Source organism: Anolis sagrei, chromosome Y, assembly GCF_037176765.1.
Source record: "Anolis sagrei isolate rAnoSag1 chromosome Y, rAnoSag1.mat, whole genome shotgun sequence".
Lineage (NCBI taxonomy): Eukaryota > Metazoa > Chordata > Lepidosauria > Squamata > Dactyloidae > Anolis > Anolis sagrei.
This window is the reverse complement of record NC_090035.1, coordinates 45,987,824-45,993,823: the sequence shown is the minus strand read 5'-3', so window position 1 is coordinate 45,993,823 and position 6,000 is coordinate 45,987,824. Positions and strand designations below refer to the sequence as shown.

The 6,000-nt window shown below is 47.7% G+C and overlaps 1 protein-coding gene across 5 annotated transcripts in view; it reads left to right on the top strand.

The window, feature by feature from the left end:
• The first annotated feature begins 497 nt into the window (after nucleotides 1–497).
• The window catches only part of LOC137095176 (VPS35 endosomal protein-sorting factor-like), a 108,791-nt gene continuing 103,288 nt past the window's right edge, over nucleotides 498–6,000 (top strand). For 4 of the 5 annotated variants that reach the window (XM_067461538.1, XM_067461537.1, XM_067461534.1 and 1 more), the window contains exon 1: nucleotides 498–574. The gene's annotated coding sequence lies outside the window, so the exon portion shown is untranslated. Of the gene's footprint in view, nucleotides 585–6,000 lie in introns of all 5 variants that reach the window. The other variant, XM_067461535.1, reaches the window with a different exon arrangement.

The following is a 6,000-nucleotide window of genomic DNA, read 5'->3' as shown; positions in this document are numbered from 1 at the left end:
AAATTACATACTCAAAGTGACCTTAATTAGCTTCTTCTTGCTCACCCTTTTTGATGGGGAAGTTTAATTCTTATTCATTCCTTTGCCCACATTCAGAGCTACTCTCTTCACTCTTTCTGTCTCTTGCTGTAATTCCCTTTAATTGTCCTTAATTGTCCTGTTGTCAGACCCTCTGAGGATGCTTGCCATAGATGCAGGCGAAACGTCAGGAGAAATGCCTCTAGAACATGGCCATATAGCCCGAAAAAACCCACAAGAACTGAGTGATTCCGGCCATGAAAGCCTTCGACAATACATTGTCCTGTTCTTCTTTAGATGTTAATATGGATATACTTCACTGCTTTCCTTCTGTCGTGTTAATTATATTGTTGATGATGGCTTTTGCCCCTTCTGTTGAGGTTCTATTGAGGTTCGTTCCCTCTGTACTTTTTTAAGTCTGTCTTTTTTCGTCTTCGTCTTTTTACACCTATTTGCATCTCTTTACGGTTTCCATCTGCTTTATGGCAAGGTGCAAAGATCTGTTCTTTTGTTTGGTGTTCCTGCCGCTTTCGCTGCCCCTCGCCTCTCCACCTGGGTAAAAGTTGGTTAGCATTGATTTATTGCTTAGTTGCTTAGTTAATGTTCCATTAGTTTATTTCCCTTCTGGGTTCCTTTCTTCTCCCTGCTTGACTTATTTTCTTATTTTCTTAAATTCTTCTGTGGTCTGTGTAGTCTTGAGTAAAAAATAATGAAGGCGGTTGGCTCTCTGCACGGCGTTTTCGTCGCGCTCCTTTCGGTTTAGGTTGCTGCCTCCTCGAGGGTCTCTCGTGTCGGCGAGTGGGCTCCCCTCCGGAAAGCCTCCTCACCCCACCAGGAGTTGCCCTCCTGAGATTCGCTGCCAAACTGAACTCAATCCTATCGGTTTGGGGAGATTTGGCTTTCTGCAAACCTTAAACCCAAAGGTCTTTGTGCTTAAACCCAAAGGCCTTTGTGCTTGCAGAGCTTCATCATGCCGCCGCCATCATGCCTTCACCTGGAAGTGCCTCCCAAGTTTGGAAAGTCATTGGTTCAGGGTTGCAGTGGTTTCAGAAAGTGAGTTTAGGTACTGCAAGTCCCATCATCCATGGTCCATCCTCCTCCAAACTGCAGTAGGATGTAGTGGGTCATGGTGGCTCTGTCTTCTATGTTTGGTCTTCATTGGTCATTGGTGGATTATGGGACTTGCAGTACCATTGCTCATTCTTCAGACCACTGCAACCCTCTTCTAATGACCAATCAAGACCACACTTGGCACACAAAGCCCCCATGATCCACTCTACATCCTGCTGCAGTTTGAAAGGGGATGGACTTTGGACGATGGGACTTGCAATACCTGCACTCCCTTCCTAAGACCATTATAACTGCCAACAATAATGGATCAGGACCACAATTTACACAGAGAGCCCGCATAACTCACTCTACATCCTGGTGCGGTTTGGAAGAATTTGACAATGGATGATGGGACTTGCAGTCACTTCACTCACTTCCTGAGACCACTGATACCCTCGCCAATGACTCATCAAGACTAAACTTGGCACATGGAGCTTCAATGACCCACTCTACATCCTGGAGAAGTTTGGAGGACGATAGACCATGGATGATGGGACTTCAAGTACCTCCACTACCCAAGACTGCTGCAGAACTCATCTAATGACCAATCAAGACCAAAGATGGCACACAGAGCCCCCATGACCCACTCTACCTCCTGCTGCAGTTTTGGAGAAGGGTGGACCATGGATGATGGAACTTCCAGTACCTTCACTCTCATTCTGAGACCTCTGCAAACCTCATCCAATGACGGATGAAGACCAAACTTGGCACATAGACCTCTCATGACCCACTTTACGTCCTGGTATTATTTGGAAAACTTTGGAGATGGATGATGGGACTTACAGTACCTTTGCTCACTTCCTGAGACCACTGAGACCCTCGCCAATGACTAATCAAGACTAAACTTGGCACATGGAGCACCAATGACCCACTCTACATCCTGGTGCAGTTTGGAGGAGGACAGACCATGGATGATGGGACTTCAAGTACCTCCACTCCCTTCCAAAGATTGCTGCAACCCTCTTCTAATGACCAATCAAGACCACACTTGGCACACAGAGCCCCCATGATCCACTCTACATCCTGCTGCAATTTGAAAGGGGATGGACTTTGGATGATGGGACTTGCAATACCTTCACTCACTTACTGACACCACTGCCACCCTCATCTAATGACTGATAAAGACCAAACTTGGCACACAGAGCCCCCATGACCCACTCTATATCCTGCTGCTGTTTGTAGGAGGATGGCCCATGGATGATGGGACTTCAAGTACCTTCACTCACTTCCTGAAAATAATGCTGCCATTATCCAAAGACCAATAAAGACCAAACTTGGCATACGGAACCGCGTTGCCCGGGTTATTAGAGAAAGTGGGTAATGGCGTTTCTGTATGCCAAGTTTGGTCTTTATTGGTCTTTGGGTAACGGCTGCATTATTTTAAGGAAGTGAGTGAAGGTATTTGAAGTCCCATCATCCATGGGCCATCCTCCTACAAACAGCAGCAGGATATAGAGTGGGTCATGGGGGCTCTGTGTGCCAAGTTTGGTCTTTATCAGTCATTAGATGAGGGTGGCAGTGGTGTCAGTAAGTGAGTGAAGGTATTGCAAGTCCCATCATCCAAAGTCCATCCCCTTTCAAACTGCAGCAGGATGTAGAGTGGATCATGGCGGCTATGTGTGCCTAGTGTGGTCTTGATTGGTCATTAGAAGAGGGTTGCAGCAATCTTTGGAAGGGAGTGGAGGTACTTGAAGTCCCATCATCCATGGTCTGTCCTCCTCCAAACTGCAGCAGGATGTAGAGTGGGTCATTGGAGCTCCATGTGCCAAGTTTAGTCTTGATTAGTCATTGGCGAGGGTCTCAGTGGTCTCAGGAAGTGAGCAAAGGTACTGCAAGTCCCATCATCCATCTCCAAAGTTTTCCAAATAACACCAGGACGTAAAGTGGGTCATGAGAGGTCTATGTGCCAAGTTTGGTCTTCATCCGTCATTGGATGAGGTTTGCAGAGGTCTCAGAATGTGAGTGAAGGTACTGGAAGTTCCATCATCCATGGTCCACCCTTCTCCAAAACTGCACAGGATGTAGAGTGGGTCATGGGGGCTCTGTGTGCCAACTTTGTTCTTGATGGTCATTAGATGAGTTTTGCAGCAGTCTTGGGTAGTGGAGGTACTTGAAGTCCCATCATCCATGGTCTGTCGTCCTCCAAACTTCTCCAGGATGTAGAGTGGGTCATTGAAGCTCCATGTGCCAAGTTTAGTCTTGATGAGTCATTGGCGAGGGTCTCAGTGGTCTAAGGAAGTGAGTGAAGTGACTGCAAGTCCCATCATCCATTGTCAAATTCTTCCAAACCGCACCAGGATGTAGAGTGAGTTATGCGGGCTCTCTGTAAATTGTGGTCCTGATCCATCATTGTTGGCAGTTATAATGGTCTTAGGAAGGAGTGCAGGTATTGCAAGTCCCATGGTCCAAAGTCCATCCCCTTTCAAACTGCAGCAGGATGTAGAGTGGATCATGGCGGCTATGTGTGCCTAGTGTGGTCTTGATTGGTCATTAGAAGAGGGTTGCAGCAATCTTTGGAAGGGAGTGGAGGTACTTGAAGTCCCATCATCCATGGTCTGTCCTCCTCCAAACTGCAGCAGGATGTAGAGTGGGTCATTGGAGCTCCATGTGCCAAGTTTAGTCTTGATTAGTCATTGGCGAGGGTCTCAGTGGTCTCAGGAAGTGAGCAAAGGTACTGCAAGTCCCATCATCCATCTCCAAAGTTTTCCAAATAACACCAGGACGTAAAGTGGGTCATGAGAGGTCTATGTGCCAAGTTTGGTCTTCATCCGTCATTGGATGAGGTTTGCAGAGGTCTCAGAATGTGAGTGAAGGTACTGGAAGTTCCATCATCCATGGTCCACCCTTCTCCAAAACTGCAGCAGGATGTAGAGTGGGTCATGGGGGCTCTGTGTGCCAACTTTGTTCTTGATGGTCATTAGATGAGTTTTGCAGCAGTCTTGGGTAGTGGAGGTACTTGAAGTCCCATCATCCATGGTCTGTCGTCCTCCAAACTTCTCCAGGATGTAGAGTGGGTCATTGAAGCTCCATGTGCCAAGTTTAGTCTTGATGAGTCATTGGCGAGGGTCTCAGTGGTCTAAGGAAGTGAGTGAAGTGACTGCAAGTCCCATCATCCATTGTCAAATTCTTCCAAACCGCACCAGGATGTAGAGTGAGTTATGCGGGCTCTCTGTAAATTGTGGTCCTGATCCATCATTGTTGGCAGTTATAATGGTCTTAGGAAGGAGTGCAGGTATTGCAAGTCCCATGGTCCATGGTGCATCCTCCTTCAAACTGCAGCTGGATGTAGAGTGTGTCATGGAGACTCAGTGTGCCAAGTTTGGTATTTATTGGTAATTGGATGAGGGTTGCAGTGGTCTGAAGAATTGAGCAATTGTACTGCAAGTCCCATAATCCACGGTCCATCCCCGGCCAAACCACACCAGGACGTCAAGTGGGTCATGAGAGGTCTCTGTGCGAAGTTTGGTCCTGATCAGTCATTGGATAAGGTTAACAGCGGTCTCAGAATGTGAGTGATGGTACCGCAAGTCCCATCATCCATGGTTCATCCTCCTCCAAACTGCAGTAGGATGTAGAGTGGGTCATGGGGGCTCTGTGTGCCTATTTCGGTCTGTATTGGGAGTGTTCTGACCCAGCCCCCCGCCTTTCCTTTCCTTCTCTTTGTCATCTCGGAATGTTGGATTTGAGGCTGGCCAATCAGAGACCATATGCAAATTTCCTTCTGTCATGCCCCGTTTCTACCATGAACCCTCTTCTCCACCAGGGGCTCCTCTTGAAGCTGGCCAATCAGAGACCATATGCAAATAGCACCACTGCAGCAGCCAATCCGAATGTTGGAACTTTCAGGCTGGCCAATCAAAACGCTGCCACATACACCGCCCTTCCGCCCTCCGCCCTTCCTCTGTCCGATACAAACACTCTTCTTTATTATATACTAGCTTGGGGACACGGCGTTGCCCGGGTTATTAGAGAAAGTGGGTAATGGTGGTTCTGTATGCCAAGTTTGGTCTTTATTGGTCTTTGGATAATGGCTGCATTATTTTCAGGAAGTGAGTGAAGGTACTTGAAGTCCCATCATCCATGGCCCATCCTCCTACAAACAGCAGCAGGATATAGAGTGGGTCATGGGGGCTCTGTGTGCCAAGTTTGGTCTTTATCAGTCATTAGATGAGGGTGGCAGTGGTGTCAGTAAGTGAGTGAAGGTAGTGCAAGTCCCATCATCCAAAGTCCATCCTCTTTCAAACTGCAGCAGGATGTAGAGTGGATCATGGGGTCTCTGTGTGCCAAGTGTGGTCTTGATTGGTCATTAGAAGAGGGTTGCAGCAATCTTTGGAAGGGAGTGGAGGTACTTGAAGTCCCATCATCCATGGTCTGTCCTCCTCCAAACTGCACCAGGATGTAGAGTGGGTCATTGGAGCTCCATGTGGCAAGTTTAGTCTTGATTAGTCATTGGCGAGGGTCTCAGTGGTCTCAGGAAGTGAGCAAAGGTACTGCAAGTCCCATCATCCATCTCCAAAGTTTTCCAAACAACACCAGGACGTAAAGTGGGTCATGAGAGGTCTATGTGCCAAGTTTGGTCTTGATCCGTCATTGGATGAGGTTTGCAGAGGTCTCAGAATGTGAGTGAAGGTACTGGAAGTTCCATCATCCATGGTCCACCCTTCTCCAATACTGCAGCAGGATGTAGTGTGGGTCATGGGGGCTCTGTGTGCCAACGTTGGTCTTGATTGGTCATTAGATGAGTTTTGCAGCAGTCTTGGGTAGTGGAGGTACTTGAAGTCCCATCCATGGTCTGTCGTCCTCCAAACAGCTCCAGGATGTAGAGTGGGTCATTGAAGCTCCATGTGCCAAGTTTAGTCTTGATGAGTCATT